Below are 14,503 nucleotides of genomic sequence, written 5' to 3' on the forward strand. Positions count from 1 at the left end.
TTCCTCTCCTAGAAAACTCATCATTCTGCCTGAATTCTCTTCTGGAGAACCAGTGTTATTAATGGGTGATGGGACCAGGAACCTTTTCCTGAAGTAGTTTCTAAGGGAAATGTATATACGTGGGGCAAAGCAAGGAAAAAGAAAGCATCATTCCAGATGGGGACTTTGGGTCCCAGCACCAGAGTAGAATTCCAGTGAGCTATGCTGGACCGAGTTGTTCACAGTGATCTCCCACTCTTCTTAGAATGAGAACCATTCCTCTTCTCCTATAAAGCCTGATGGGCCTGGGCCCTGACTATTTCTCTAGCCTGAAACTGTTACCATTCTCCCTTTTTTTGTCTATCCTCCAGCATCATGGACTTTTCTGTTCTTTGAACAGGACAAACTCAACTGTACTTTAGGGCTTCTGTGTCTGCGGCTTCAAGTCATAGTTCTACTACTTACTAGCTGTGTGACCAGGTCAGGTATTCAAGCACTTTGAAATTCAGTTGCCTCATTCATAAAGGTCAGTCATTCAGGGAATATATATCATATGTCTACATGTATGTCCTGTCCCAGGCTCTGGAGATAAAGCAAATAAGGGAACAGACAAGGTTTCCACTCTCTTTAGCTCAGCTTCTACTGGACACAGGCAATTAACCAAATAAATTAGGTAACTGCAGAGAGCAGCAGCTTCTATGAAGAAAATCAAACAGAGTCCTGGGGCAGGTGAATGAAAGTGGGGAGAGCAGGCTATACTAGAGTGGTCCGGGAAGGCTGCCTTGAGGAGGTCACATTTGAACTGAGATTTACTATGAAGGGAAAACTGGATACAGGCCACATGGAATCTCTGTATCATTTCTTACAACTGCATATGAATCTACAGTTATCTCAAAAAGTTAAAAATCACTCTCTGCTATGTGAAGATTTATATACATAAATACATACATAATATAAATCTTTTTGAAGTTTAATCCTTTTAACTTTAATCTGTTTTATTTAACCCAGTATTTCCAAAACATTATCATTTCAACATGTAATCAATATAAAATTATTAATGACATACTCCTTATTATCCTTGCACTGTCTTTGAAATCCACTGTGTACAACTCATCTCAATTCAGACTAGCCACATTTCAGATGCTTAATAGCCACATGTGGCAATTGGTTACCATACTGGACAGCACTATGGCAGATCATGGGCATTTAATTTCAACCCTCATTTTTCTCTGTATTCACCTCCCAACTCCCCATCTCCCAGTTTTATTGAGATACAACTGACACATAACATTATATTAGTTTTAGGAGGACAATCATCAGTCTTGTAGTAGGACAAGAAGAAAATAATGGAGACCAGTGAGGAGGCCTCTGCTGCTGTCTGACAGCCCACAGGTTGTAGCAGGGAGCAGGGTGTGTGTTGCAGCTACGGTAATGTAACCAAATGGACTGGGGTGTGGACAGGACAGTGAGAGAAATCAAAGAAGATTTTTAGCTTAAGCAAATGAGTATCTAAATCCTATCTGCCTACCAGTGCTTATGTAAGAATTGAATGAGCTCTATGTTAAACACCCAACACAATGCTAAGCACATAGTAGATGCTCAGTATATGTTGAAATGAAAGTTAAAAAAAAGATCCTAAAGTTCCAGTATGTATAAAAACACTAAGGTACACCTCAGATACTGGATAAAATCTCCCAATTCCTTCAGAAGTTAAAACTAGTACTAAATTTCATTTTTCAATGATTAAAAAGGAAGATAAGGAGTATGTTTGGACCACTTTCTAACTTCCTTTTCACTTAAAGAAACACAGACATATATCACACAGAAGTAAAGGATCACCATAATTATAAGAATCCAAAGTTTTTCCTGTCAACCTTCTCAATCTTAAGTTCAAATTAGATTTAAATTAAAATTTAAGTCAGAAGTAGTATATCTTCTAATACAACATTGGCTGGCTGACTACTAAAGATGATTTGTGCTGGATTCTTTTAAAATAAATATCAGTAAAACATACTGGAATCCCACCTCCACAAAAAATGAATCAAGAAAAGAGACTGTGTAATAAAACATTTAAATAGAATGGTCTATGGAAATAAAGTTAAGAGATCATATGTCACTGGGGCCAAATAGGATTAGGATATTGCTCCTTTTGAAAAAAAACTGCACTTTGTATTTATTTGTTGTTATTTGGGAGTACAGAATTGGGGTATAATATGTTTGAATGAAGAAGTTTATAAAAGTACAAGATACTATAAATCACAAATAGTAAGAAGGCCAAATTTTTCTAACTGAAACAAAAACCAAATTTTTTAAGTCAAACCTAGTGGCAAGTGGTAGTTTGAAAAGAATCTTCCTGAGAATTTAAGTTTTGGGCACTGACTTTCTGACCTGGATTTATATAACCTCATACCCTGGAGACATGATAGCTGATTGTCCCATCCAAACAAACACTGCAGAAATTTATTATAACCACTGGAGATATTTCATTTCTCTTCCCACAGTATCTACTAGTTCTTATCTCAGACAGATATGTGTGTGTGGTTTGAATGAGTGTTCTGCATAGTTAGGATTCTTTGCAGTGCTGCAGAGAAAGCAAAGTGTTCAAAACCTAGTCTTAAAAGAAAAGCGATTTTTTTTAGAGGGTTTCTGGTTTTGGAAAACTATTTTTAATTAGGAGTTGTGCAAAGTGTTATAAGAAAAATATAGACAAATGAAAATACTGTTTCTATTTCAAAGACAGTGAAACAGATCCTGCTACAAAATTTTTCCAACACTAATCCCCAGCAAACCATTCCTTAAGAAAACTATTTTTATCTCTTTATCAACTTGGTTGACAAGTATTTCATTTCCAGTGCATATATATGGATAAGTTATATAATGCAAAATTGTTTTCATGCTTTGCAAATGGAAACAAAGTTTACTGCACTATAATTTTTGTTTGCTAAATTGACAAATGACTCTGGGGCCCATTAATACCATGAAGTCTCAGAATAGAGTCCATACAAGAAATAGTCTTGACTCCCAAAAGCACAGTCCCTCCAGACCACACCATCACTCTGGAAAACTGTGATGAACATTAATTAATGCAGAACATATTTCTGTGCGTAATTTCACAGTCTAATGTGGTATATAAGATGGTATTGTCATTCTCACTTTTCAGATGAAGAAACTGCAGCTCAGGAAAGCTGATGTCCAAGGTCACCAAGTTCATAAGTACCACAGCCACCACACTCGGCTCCCTCAAGCTACACAATAGTGACAGTTAATGGCAGTGGCAGTAATGGTGGTACAGTGGTAGCACTTAAGCTGCACTCACCATGTGCTGGGCATTGTGCTTTGTATTGCTCACACATCAACTTGTGTAACCCTCACAACACCACGACGCAGGCAGGCAGGTCTGTGTTTGGGCCACTGGCGGCCTCTTTTTCCACCCTGCTTCTTTCCCCATGAAATTGAAGTGCATAGCCCAGAGCCTTCATGTTCTCTCCACTCAAATCAAAATTGGCTCTGAAATGTTGATAACTGGTGAGGTTGTATGATGGGCTTGGGGGTTTCTTTATACTATTCCGTCTACTTCTGTTTATATTTTAAAATTATCTTATAAACATTTAACACTTTTTGCTGTAATTTGGAGTATGACCTACTGAAGAGGCTAGGAGACTAGCCTCCACTAACAGTAAATTCAAAGAATTGCTGTTGAAGATGGCTGTGGACAATAGAAGAGAGTAACATCGATTCATTCATTCATCCCATGAACATAAATTGGGGGCCCGTTATGTTAGGATATGTAAAGGTCCATGGAGGAGTCCTATCCTCAGAAAGTTAAGAGTTTTGTAGCAGATACAAAACAAATGCAAAAGTAATTACAGAGGAGGACTATTTATGAGAAATGCTATAAAAAGAAAAGTTAAACAAAGTGCTATGTAAAAAAGAAGTCACATCAGGACATATTCCATTACACTGAACTTTCTGGGACAGTCCAAACTTTTTAATATATTAAACACTAAACATACCTAAAATCAGCAAGTGGCCCATAAGAAGAAATGGAACTAAATCCAAAAGTAAAATTAGGGCTGGCATGCCCACATGTCCTCTTTTATGTATTATAATAGCTTCCAGACTGAAATCCAGGTCTCTCAGTGAAGGGGGAGAGAATTCCTTGGATCAAGACACACTGATAGGAGAAAAATTAGAATGAAAGGGGTTCACCAGAGCCTTTAAAACTGAAAAACAATGTAAATGTCCAACAGTAGGGTTGATGATATTATTCATTTCAATGGATGCACAGTAATCCAGGCATAACAATTTAAAAAGAAAAGAAAATAGATGCTCCCTCTGATAGGATCAGGACTAATAATGATAGAATTCATTAAAAAAACAAAAACAGCCAGTTAAAGAGAGGAATCATTAAAAATGTACATTCATTTACCTAATGCTTGATAAAGGACCAAGGCTTTCTCTTTGAGAATAAGTTCTAGCAATGACAGTTCCTACATGAACCATACCCATAATGCACTGTCTACATTTTCTAGTTTTCACTGGAAACACACTAGTCTGAAGGCAAAATCCTACATTTTGATGAATTTTCCTTTTCAATCTTTTCAGAGGTCTCTTCTACCTCTGATTTTTTTAAAGGTATCATTGACATACAGTCTGATGAAGGTTTCACATGAGCAGCATTGTGGTTACTACGTTCACCCATATTATCACGTCGCCCCCCCCCACATACCCCATTGCAGTCACTGTCCACCAGCGTAGTAAGATGCTATAGAGTCACTACTTATCTTCTCTGTGCTATTCTACCTTCCCAGTGCCCTGCCCCTACATTATGTGTGCTAATCATAATGGTCTTTAATCCCCTTCTCCCTCTCTCCCCACCCATCCTCCTTACCCCCTTCCCTTTAGTAACTGCAAGTCCCTTCTTGGAGTCTTTCTACCTCTAATTTGACAGGAACTTTTTTTTTAGTTATCTATCTTTATCAGGTCTTTCAAACACATTCAACTCATTTTTCACGAAAACAATGTCTTTTTCCCTTTTTGTGTTCATATTTCATTAGCTAACATACACTTAATTATTCTGTAGTTATTTATAACAAGTAAAACTGGCATAAACAGGCCTGGGAACAAACCCAGATGACTCTTGGTAATCATCACCATCATCATGGCACATACTTAAAATGTGTTTAATATGTGCCATGCACTGTTCTAAGCACTCTACACGCATTAAGTCCTTTAATCCTTAAAGTCTAGGTACCACTGTGACCATGACTTTACAAAGGGAAAGTGAGGCATGAAGTTAAGTAACTTGCTGAAGTCACACAACTAGTAAATGGCAGAGTGAGAATTCAAATGTAGGCAGTCTGGTTCCAAGTTGGTGATTTTAATTCCTACACTAAAAACTGTCTAAAACCAAACAGGTAATAGCTGCAGCGTGCTGGTGCTCTAGAGCGGTGCTGTCCAACCAAAGTTTCTGCTATGATGAAAATGTTGAGTGGGCTGCCCAATACAGTAATCACTAGTCACAAGGTGCCAATCACTGCCTATATCTCTCTCCCAATCCTACCATTTTTAGAGCCACCCCAACTAGGTGCTAACCTCTAATACCTTGAAGCTATTAGTTGTCTCAAAAGAGACTGTTAGTAATTTTTTCAATGCGAAGGGTGTGCTGCCAGTCCACATAGAAAAAAGGCAGCAGCTGAAAATGAAACTAAGCAGGGGGTAGCAAGAAGTTTAACTAGTCAACATTGTGAAACATACTTCAGAAATAACAGACGTACAGATCAATGTTAGAGAACACAGAGCCAGAAATAAAGCCAAATAGATGGTCAGTTACTTTATAACAAAGGAGTCAAGAATATACAATGGGGAAAAGACAGTCTCATCAATAAATGTTGTTGGAAAAAGTGTACAGCCACAAGTAAAAGAATAAAACTGGACCACTATCTCATACCATGCACAAACATCAACTCAAAATGGGTTAAAGACTTGAAACCATAAAACTCCTATAAGTAAACATAGGGGGTAAGATCCTTCACATCAGTCTTGGCAACTTTTTTTGGATTTGACACCAAAAGCAAAGGCAACAAAAGCAATAATAAACATGTGGGATGACACCAAACTCAAAGCTTCTGTACAGCAATGGAAACCATCAACAAAATTAAAAGGCTAAGTAATGGGAGAAAATACTGGAAAACTGCATATCTGACAAGGGGTTAATATCCAAAATATAAATATAAAGAACTCATATAACTGAATGGAAAAAAAAGGATTGAAAAGTGGACAGAGAATCTGGACAGACATTTCTCCAAAGAATACATACAAATGGTCAACATGTACATGAAAAGATGCTCAACATCACTAATCATCAGAGAAATGCAAATAAAAACCACAATGAGATATCTCATACTTGCTAGAATGGCTTTTATCAAAAAGACAATAGATAACAAGTGCGGAGGAGGATGTGGAGAAAAGGGAACCCTTGTACCCTATTGGTGGGAATGTAAACTGGGTGCAGCCACTATGGAAAACAGTTATGGAGGTTCCTCAAAATATTAAAAATAGAGCTACCATAGGACCCAGCAATTACACTTCTGGGTATTTATCTGAAGGAAATGAATCTCTATTCTGAAAAATTATCTGCACGCCCACGTTCGCCACAGCAGTATTTACAACAGCCAAGATACAGAAACAATCTATGTGTTCATCAAGAGATGTATTGGTAAAGAAAATGTAGTATATAGATACAATGGAATATTATTCAGCCATAAAAAGAAGAAAATCCTGTCATTTGCAACAACATGGATGGACCTTGAGGACATTATGCTAAGTGAAACAAGTCAGAAAGAAAGAAAATACTTTATGATCTCACTTATAGGTGGAATCTAAAAAAACAATGACAACTTTTGATACAGAGGAAGATTGGTGGTTACAGAGGCAGGGATGGGAGATGGGTGAAGGCTGTAAAATGGTGCCCACTTCCAGTTACAAGATAAGTAAGTCTTGGGGATGTAATATCCAGCATGGTGACTGTAGTTAATACTGTATTGCATATTTGAAAACTGCTTAGAGAGTAAATTTAAAAGTTCTCATCACAAGGAAAACAAAAACAGAAAACAATTTGTGACTGTGTGATGATAGATGCAAACTAAACTTACTGTGGTAATCATTTCATAATATATACATATATCAAATCATTATGTTGGACACCTAAGACTGCCACAATGTTATATGTCATTTGTATCTCAATTAAAAAAAGAATTCTTGTAATCCAGTTTTAATCATTTCTGGAGAGATTACAAATATGCCTAAATTAAAATAAATTCATTATCAAAAAAAGAAATAATAATAATAGCAGTAATATTTACAGAATGGTTCTCACAGCCAGGCACTGTGTTAAGTACTTTAATTACATATACAATACTTAAAACTGTATGCAGTAGGTGCCATTATTAAGGAATTTACTCAGAGTCATACATTAATTCAGAATATCTCCAGGATATGGTAAAGACTTGAAATTTGGCTCCCTGACTTACTGGCTGATTCTCAGCAATTTACACTCTGAACCTATCTCTCCTTAATCCAACATCTACATTTCCTAGTCCCTAATCACTGGTGTCACCAAATATCCCATCTGCTCATGTCCTAAGCCAATCCTAATCAAAGCAGGAATAATATTATGTCCACTGTTGTGACTACTATGTGCAAGGGAGGTCTGGCTGCCCCTACCCCACTCCCATGCCCCAGAAGCCAGCCAAAGGACTAAGTCAGTTTCTCCACCTGCCTAGTCCTGACTTCTTTCCCCTTTCCAACCAACTCATATGGATGAGACTCCAGCATGTCTTTCAATGATACCAGTACTGGTTGGAATCATCTACACTACCTCAAGGGTAACAGATAATCTAAAACATCAGTATATATGAAAATCCCTGGAAAGTTCATACTTCTTCATGAATTCAATTTAACTTTTATACTAGAGGATTTAGGTCATTGGGGGTAATGTAATTTTGGTTAACTGGCAGTCACCCAAAAAAGCCTTTAAAGGAAATTCTAAAATGGATCAGTATACTGTACTATAATTGAATCCTTGGCTGAGAAACTTGCTATATCTAAGGGCAGTCATCTGAACCCTGGAACAACACGGTTTTGGGCATGACCTAAATAAGAAATATGTTTTATATCATGGCTCAGACATACATAAAAAGAGCTAAAACAAAAGGTTTACAAAACAAAGTTTATTTTTACTATATGAGGATGAAATGAGATCATGGATTTGTATCTTTTGGAAATCCAGCTCTTATAAACTGCAAAACTCTTACAAATGTTACCTCAACAGTTAGTGAGTGCCCTCTTTCTGTGATGCTCTGGAAGCAGAGAGGTTTCAGGTTTGTGGGAGTAGAAACAGGTGATAGGCTGAGTCCATACGGACTCTAAAGAATGTTAGTTTTGTGATAACTCTTTAATATGACAGTGCTTACTCTATATTGGCCCTTTTCTCCCAAAAGGAGAGGATCAAAGATATTAGCAATAAATTGAGGTTCTCTAACTTGAGCTGTTTATATGTCTTGTTTACTTTCCCAATTATTCATATTTCCCCTACAAAAGGTAGAAAGTAAAGTTGCAGGAAACGGTGTGGTTGAGATAAAACTGAACACAATTAGCAATCCATGTAATCTAAATAGGACTTCGTTTAAAATATTCCAGGTACTTTTCTAGAAGAGTAGATATGTATCTTTCAGCACGAATGCTTCCTCTCAAATAAAAGGAAATGAACAGAGGTTTGAGCCTAAGGAGCACAAAGGGAAATTCGGCATGATCTGGCTTCAGCTTGCAGTAGTTGGAGGGAATGAATCAGGGCGATCTTTCTACAACACGAATCTGATTAAGTCATTTCCCTCCCTTTCAATGGCTTCCCTCTGCTTTCAGGAAAGAGTCCAAACTCCTGAACAAAGGCTCAGGTGCCTCTCCAGCCTTATGACCTGTCTTTTTTCCTTGTTTAAACCCCTTCAGGACTGATCCCCCTTCTGACCATACGCAGGGAAGGCTTGCTTCCCCTCTCCACCCCACCAACCCATTACCTTTAAGTTGTCAAGTCCTGTTTCTCCTGAAATGTCTCTCAAAACTGCCCTCTTCATTCCATTCCTGTTGCCACTGCCCTAGATCAGGCCTTTTGAACCTTTACTCTCACATCTCGCCAAACAAGATACATCCTTATTGCTTCTTCTGATTATGAAAGCAATTCATGATCATAAAAAAAGAAAAGGCGATAAGGAAAGGAATAAAGGTCTGCCCGTGATTTCATGAGAGACTTAAAGAATTTATCATTCTAGTAGACTCGTGTTCAGAGCAGCTTTATTCACAATAGCTAAAAGGTGGAAGCGACCCAACTGACCACCTAAGGAATAGATAAGCAAAATGCTTATACATACAATGAATATACAAAATATATCTAGTCATACAATGGAATATTATTCAGCCTCAAAAAGGAAGGAAATTCTGACACATGCTACAACATGAATGAGTTTTGAGGACATTGTGTTAAGTAAAATAAGCCAGCCACAAAAAGACAAATATCGTGTGATTCCACTAATATGAAGTATCTAGTGCAGTCAAATTCATAGAAACAGAAAGTAGAATGGTTTTGCCAGGGGTTGGGTGATGGGGAAATAGGGAGTTGTTTAATGGGTATAAAGTTTCAGTTTTACAAGATGAAAAAATTTTGGAGACTGATTGAAAAACAGTGTGAATATCCTTAACATTACTGAACTGTACACTTAAAAAGGATTTAAATGGTAAATTTTATGACATGGGTATTTTACCATAATTGAAAAAAAAAATTTTTAAAGAACTAATCTTTCTAGACATTTTTCCTCTATGTATATATACATTTAAAAATCTAAAAATGGGAACATACTGCACTGTAATCTGCTTTTCACACTTAACCATATGATGTAAACATCTTTCTCATATATATATGTATATAGCTCCCACCTCATTCTTTTTAAGTGGCTGATAGTACCCATCATATGACTGTACCACAATTTAACCAGTCTGTTTTCAGGTTTTCAGTATTATAAAACCATCATAGTCAACATCTTTGCATATTGTCTCATTATGTCTTATGAAAGATACCTGATTTTCTACATGTCCTTTCTCTGATATGAACACCCTGATTTTTGCAAGGGAAAAATACCTCCTCTTTAGCCAAATACCTATTCTGCGCCCCGTCTCCTCCCCTCCAAATCTCATTCTATCTGGCTAGCCTGAGCACATTTATTGTAAAGTTTATTCCTAGGTATTTATTTTTCATGTTGCTATTTTCATTTCTCCTACAATTATATTTTCTGTTATTGCTTGCATAAAGCTACTGCTTTTGTCTGTGTTGTAGCTGCTTGTTCACTTAACCTTATTATATCTAAAATTTTTAACTTAATTCTCTTGATTCTCAGCAGATCATCATATCATATAGGTACAAAGTCATATCATCTAGGTAGTAAAGACTCTGAGCTCAGGCAGACCTGGATTCAAATCCTGAATGAGCCTGGGTAAGCATTTTACCATAGTTTCCTCATCCATAAGCTGGGAATTATAATAAAGGCTATCTCATAGGATTGCTGTAAAAATCATATTATTGACACTAGTACATGAAAAGTACTTAATTAACACAATAGTCCAATAAATGTCTCCTATCTGATGATAAAGAAAATACAATTTTACCTCCACACTTACACCTTTTATTTTGTTGCTGCGTTACACTGATGTACTCCTTTTCAGCAGTTACCTCGTTGTCTCACTTCTCCCAAAAAGTAGAAGACATCAGACTCCTTTTAAAGAATCTGTGCTGTGGACCTTCACTTTCACCTTTTCCAAAAAGTTATGCTATTGCCTCAATACCCAAAAAGCAAATAACCCTATTAAAAATTGGGTGGAGGATATGAACAGACACATCTCCAAAGAAGAAATTCAGATGGCCAACAGGCACATGAAAAGATGCTCCACATTGCTAATTATCAGGGAAATGCAAATTAAAACCACAATGAGATATCACCTCTCACACCAGTTAAGATGGCCAACATAGAAAAGACTAGGAACAACAAATGCTGGCGAGGATGTGGAGAAAGGGGAACCCTCCTACACTGCTGGTGGGAATGTAAAATAGTTCAACCATTGTGGAAAGCAATATGGAGGTTCCTCAAAAAACTAAAAATAGAAATATCAGATTTGACCCAGGAATTCCACTCCTAGGAATTTACCCAAAGAAAACAACTTCTCAGATTAAAAAAGACACATGCACCCCTATGTGTATCACAGCACTATTTACAATAGCCAAGAAATGGAAGCAACCTAAGTGTCCATCAGTAGATGAAGGGATAAAGAAGATGTGGTACATATACACAATGGAATACTATTCAGCCATAAGAAGAAAACAAATCCTACCATTTGCAACAACATGGATGGAGCTAGAGGGTATTACGCTCAGTGAAATAAGCCAGGCAGAGAAAGACAAGTACCAAATGATTTCACTCATCTGTGGAGCATAAGAACAAAGCAAAAACTGAAGGAACAAAACAGCAGCAAACTCACAGAACCCAAGAATGGACTAACAGTTGCCAAAGGGAAAGGGACTAGGGACAGTGGGTGGGAAGGGAGGGAGAAGGGGAGTAAGAGGCATTACGATTAGCACACATGGAAGGCAGTGGAAGGCAGCACAGCACAAAGACAAGTAATGACTCTATAACATCTTACTACGCTGATGGACAGTGACTGTAATGGGGTATGTGGTGGGGACTTGATAATGGGGGAAATTTAGTAATCACAATGTTGCTCATGTGATTGCATATTTATGATACCAAAATTAAAAAAATAAAAGAAATGTAAATAAATAAAACAGAAAAAAAAGTTGTGCCATTGATTTTCCCCTTTATCTCCTGTAATTTCTTATCCTCTCTCTCACTACTGGCTCTTTGCCATCAGCATTTAAATCTGCTCACATCTCTTTCATGCTTAAAAAGGCTTTAACCTTATTCCCCAGTCACTCTCCAGCTTTTTCTCTCTCCCTTCACAGTCAAATTTCTTTGAGCTGCCTACTCTTTGTCTTTATTTTCTCACATCCCACTCTCTCCTCATCCCACTGATATATTACATTGAACCTTTGGAAGCGGCTGCTATTACACATTCCACCCCCTCCATTGCACCATATCTGCTCAATTTGGTCCCCTGATCTATTTATTTATCCAAAGAACACATTTTAATGTTTAACTTACTTGAAATTTCAGCAACATTTGCAAAACTGACCTCTTCCTTTACCTTTCATTACTATACTTTCCTAGTTTCCCTCCTACTTTTCGGGCCATTTCGTCCTGGTGTAGTAGCGTAAGTGAACTCTTCTTTCAAGAGTGTACAACACAGTGGCTTTGAATGACTTGGGCCTTTTTTTTTAATCTTTCTAGATTATTCACTTCCAACACTGATTACATTCCAGTTGTACTGGACTGTTTTTATCTTTCATGTTCAGAGTAAGGGACTGCTTTTGTCACCATGATGTGGCTTCAAACATGTGTGGAATATATGCTATGGGGCAGGGATCCAATTTCTTAGGACTGATGCAGTGCCTGGCACATAATAGATGCTCAATAAGTATTTTTTTTGGACCTACCATAATGTATGGCTCCAATGTGAAAAACAGTTTGGGAGTAGTGATGAGACCAAGAAAGAACAAAAATCTCTCTCATTCTTAAATTGTATCAGTGATTAAACACACACAACCCAAACTCAACGACTGTTTACCATCCTTTCATGGCTCCCCACTGCCCCCAAGAGAAAGTCCAAACTCCTCCAAACATATAAGGAGATACAAGCGAAATCTTTCAGAAGTGACACCTAACTATAGCTCAAACAACATCTAGCCAAGATGACTTCCACTTCTTGGAATCTAGCTGTCTGCAGCCAGCCTAGGAAATTCTTGCAGATAACCAAGAAGCCTGAACTCTCTACCCTGGGCTTTACACACACACTGCTCTCTCTGCCTATAACACTGCACTCCACCAGCCTCCTCTTCTGGCCAATACAAATGCAGCCTTCACGTCTCATTTTGAAATCCTCTTATTTTGGAATCCCTCTTCGACCATCCTACCCAAACCTCATTTCCAGAAATCTGGGTTACTGTCTTCTCTGTGCACTCACAGTCCCTTGTTTGTCCCAAACCGTAGCTTGAATCACAAGGAATTCCTATTCATGCCATAAAACTGGCGTTCCCTAAGGACAAAATGTCTCATTCACTTTTTTTTACCCCTAGCGATCGGCCCAGGCCCTGGCACATAATGTATGTTCCATGATGCACTTCCTTGTAGTCGCAGTAATAATAAAAGCTTCGAAGTATTGACTTGCCTGCAAGGTTATTTAAATATAAATTTACTTTGTAATGACCTTATAAGCCAGGTGCTATCATTATCCCCATTGTGCAGATGGGAAAGCTGATGCACACAAAAAAGTCAATCCTCTCTGGCCTTGTTAAGAGTCACACGTACATTTTCTGCATTTTTGAGTTATTCTCCGATCGCCAAATAAGAAGGGCTTTTTTTTTTTTTTTAAGGAACTTTCGGGCCAGGCTAAGCAGTTGCCCCAAAATAAAATAAACAGCCCAAAGCACACTTCGCCCAGCGTCCGGCGGGGTTAAAGGGTACGAGGGTGAGCCGCCCCGGCCTGGCTGGAGGCAGAAAGGTCCGGCTCCAGCCTCCATCCCAGGGGTCCCCAGCGGCCCGACCCATGCCCGCTGCGACGACGCCGGGGCGGCGCGTTGGGGTCGCGATGGCCCGCGGAGCCCCAGCTCACCTGCTGTCCCGCCGCCTCGCCCCGCCGGGCCGCCAGCCCGAAGCGCCTCAGCCCGGCTGCCCGGCGCCTGCAGCGCGCAGCGGAGCCCGTTGTCTTGACGACCGCAGCTGCCGACCTCCCGCGGCGCTCGCTACGGCGGCTCGGAAGGACCGGGAGGGTTCTCGTCCCTCCCGCCGCCCCCGCGCGCCCTCGGCGAGGGGTGTGAGGGGCGCGGGGTGGGTGTGAGCTGGGGTTCTGGGCGGTGAGGGACTCGGGAGGGATTTGGCAGCCTTGAACGTGGCCCCGGGGGAAGGGCAAGGATGGGAATAGTGGGGGAAAGGGAGGCAACAGAGCGCGGGGGGGAGTCTGGCGCGGGGTAAAGATCCTGGCGGTGCCTCAGTTTACCTCTCGGCAACCTGAGATGGGGACCGGTGGGGAGAGGACTGGACGACGGGCAGAAACTTGCCAGACTGGGAATGTTTAAAAACTAGGAAACTAATGTGGGAGAGGCGGTAGATGCCTCTTTGTTTAATATCATAAAGGGTGGTGTGGCAAATAATGAATAAATTTGGTTCTTTGAGCTCGAGATGAGAAGTAGATCACCAGATTTAATTTCAGTATGGGAAAAGATTGTGACCAGCAATTATACTCCTTGAGTAATCCTGCAGATACTCTAGAACATGAGCAAAAGGGATATTCATAGCTGCATTATTAGTAA

At 39.1% G+C, this 14,503-nt stretch overlaps 1 protein-coding gene across 2 annotated transcripts in view; it reads right to left on the minus strand.

The window, feature by feature from the left end:
- PKIG (cAMP-dependent protein kinase inhibitor gamma) overlaps positions 1 to 13,957 on the minus strand; it is a 75,984-nt gene extending 62,027 nt beyond the window's left edge. Inside the window, exon 1 of one of the 2 annotated variants that reach the window (XM_037012745.2) lies at positions 13,807 to 13,957. The gene's annotated coding sequence lies outside the window, so the exon portion shown is untranslated. Of the gene's footprint in view, positions 1 to 9,053; positions 9,160 to 13,806 lie in introns of those variants that run through there. The other variant, XM_037012744.2, reaches the window with a different exon arrangement.
- Between the last annotated feature and the right edge of the window lie 546 nt (positions 13,958 to 14,503).

The sequence above is a fragment of the Manis javanica genome, chromosome 5 (genome assembly GCF_040802235.1).
Source record: "Manis javanica isolate MJ-LG chromosome 5, MJ_LKY, whole genome shotgun sequence".
Lineage (NCBI taxonomy): Eukaryota > Metazoa > Chordata > Mammalia > Pholidota > Manidae > Manis > Manis javanica.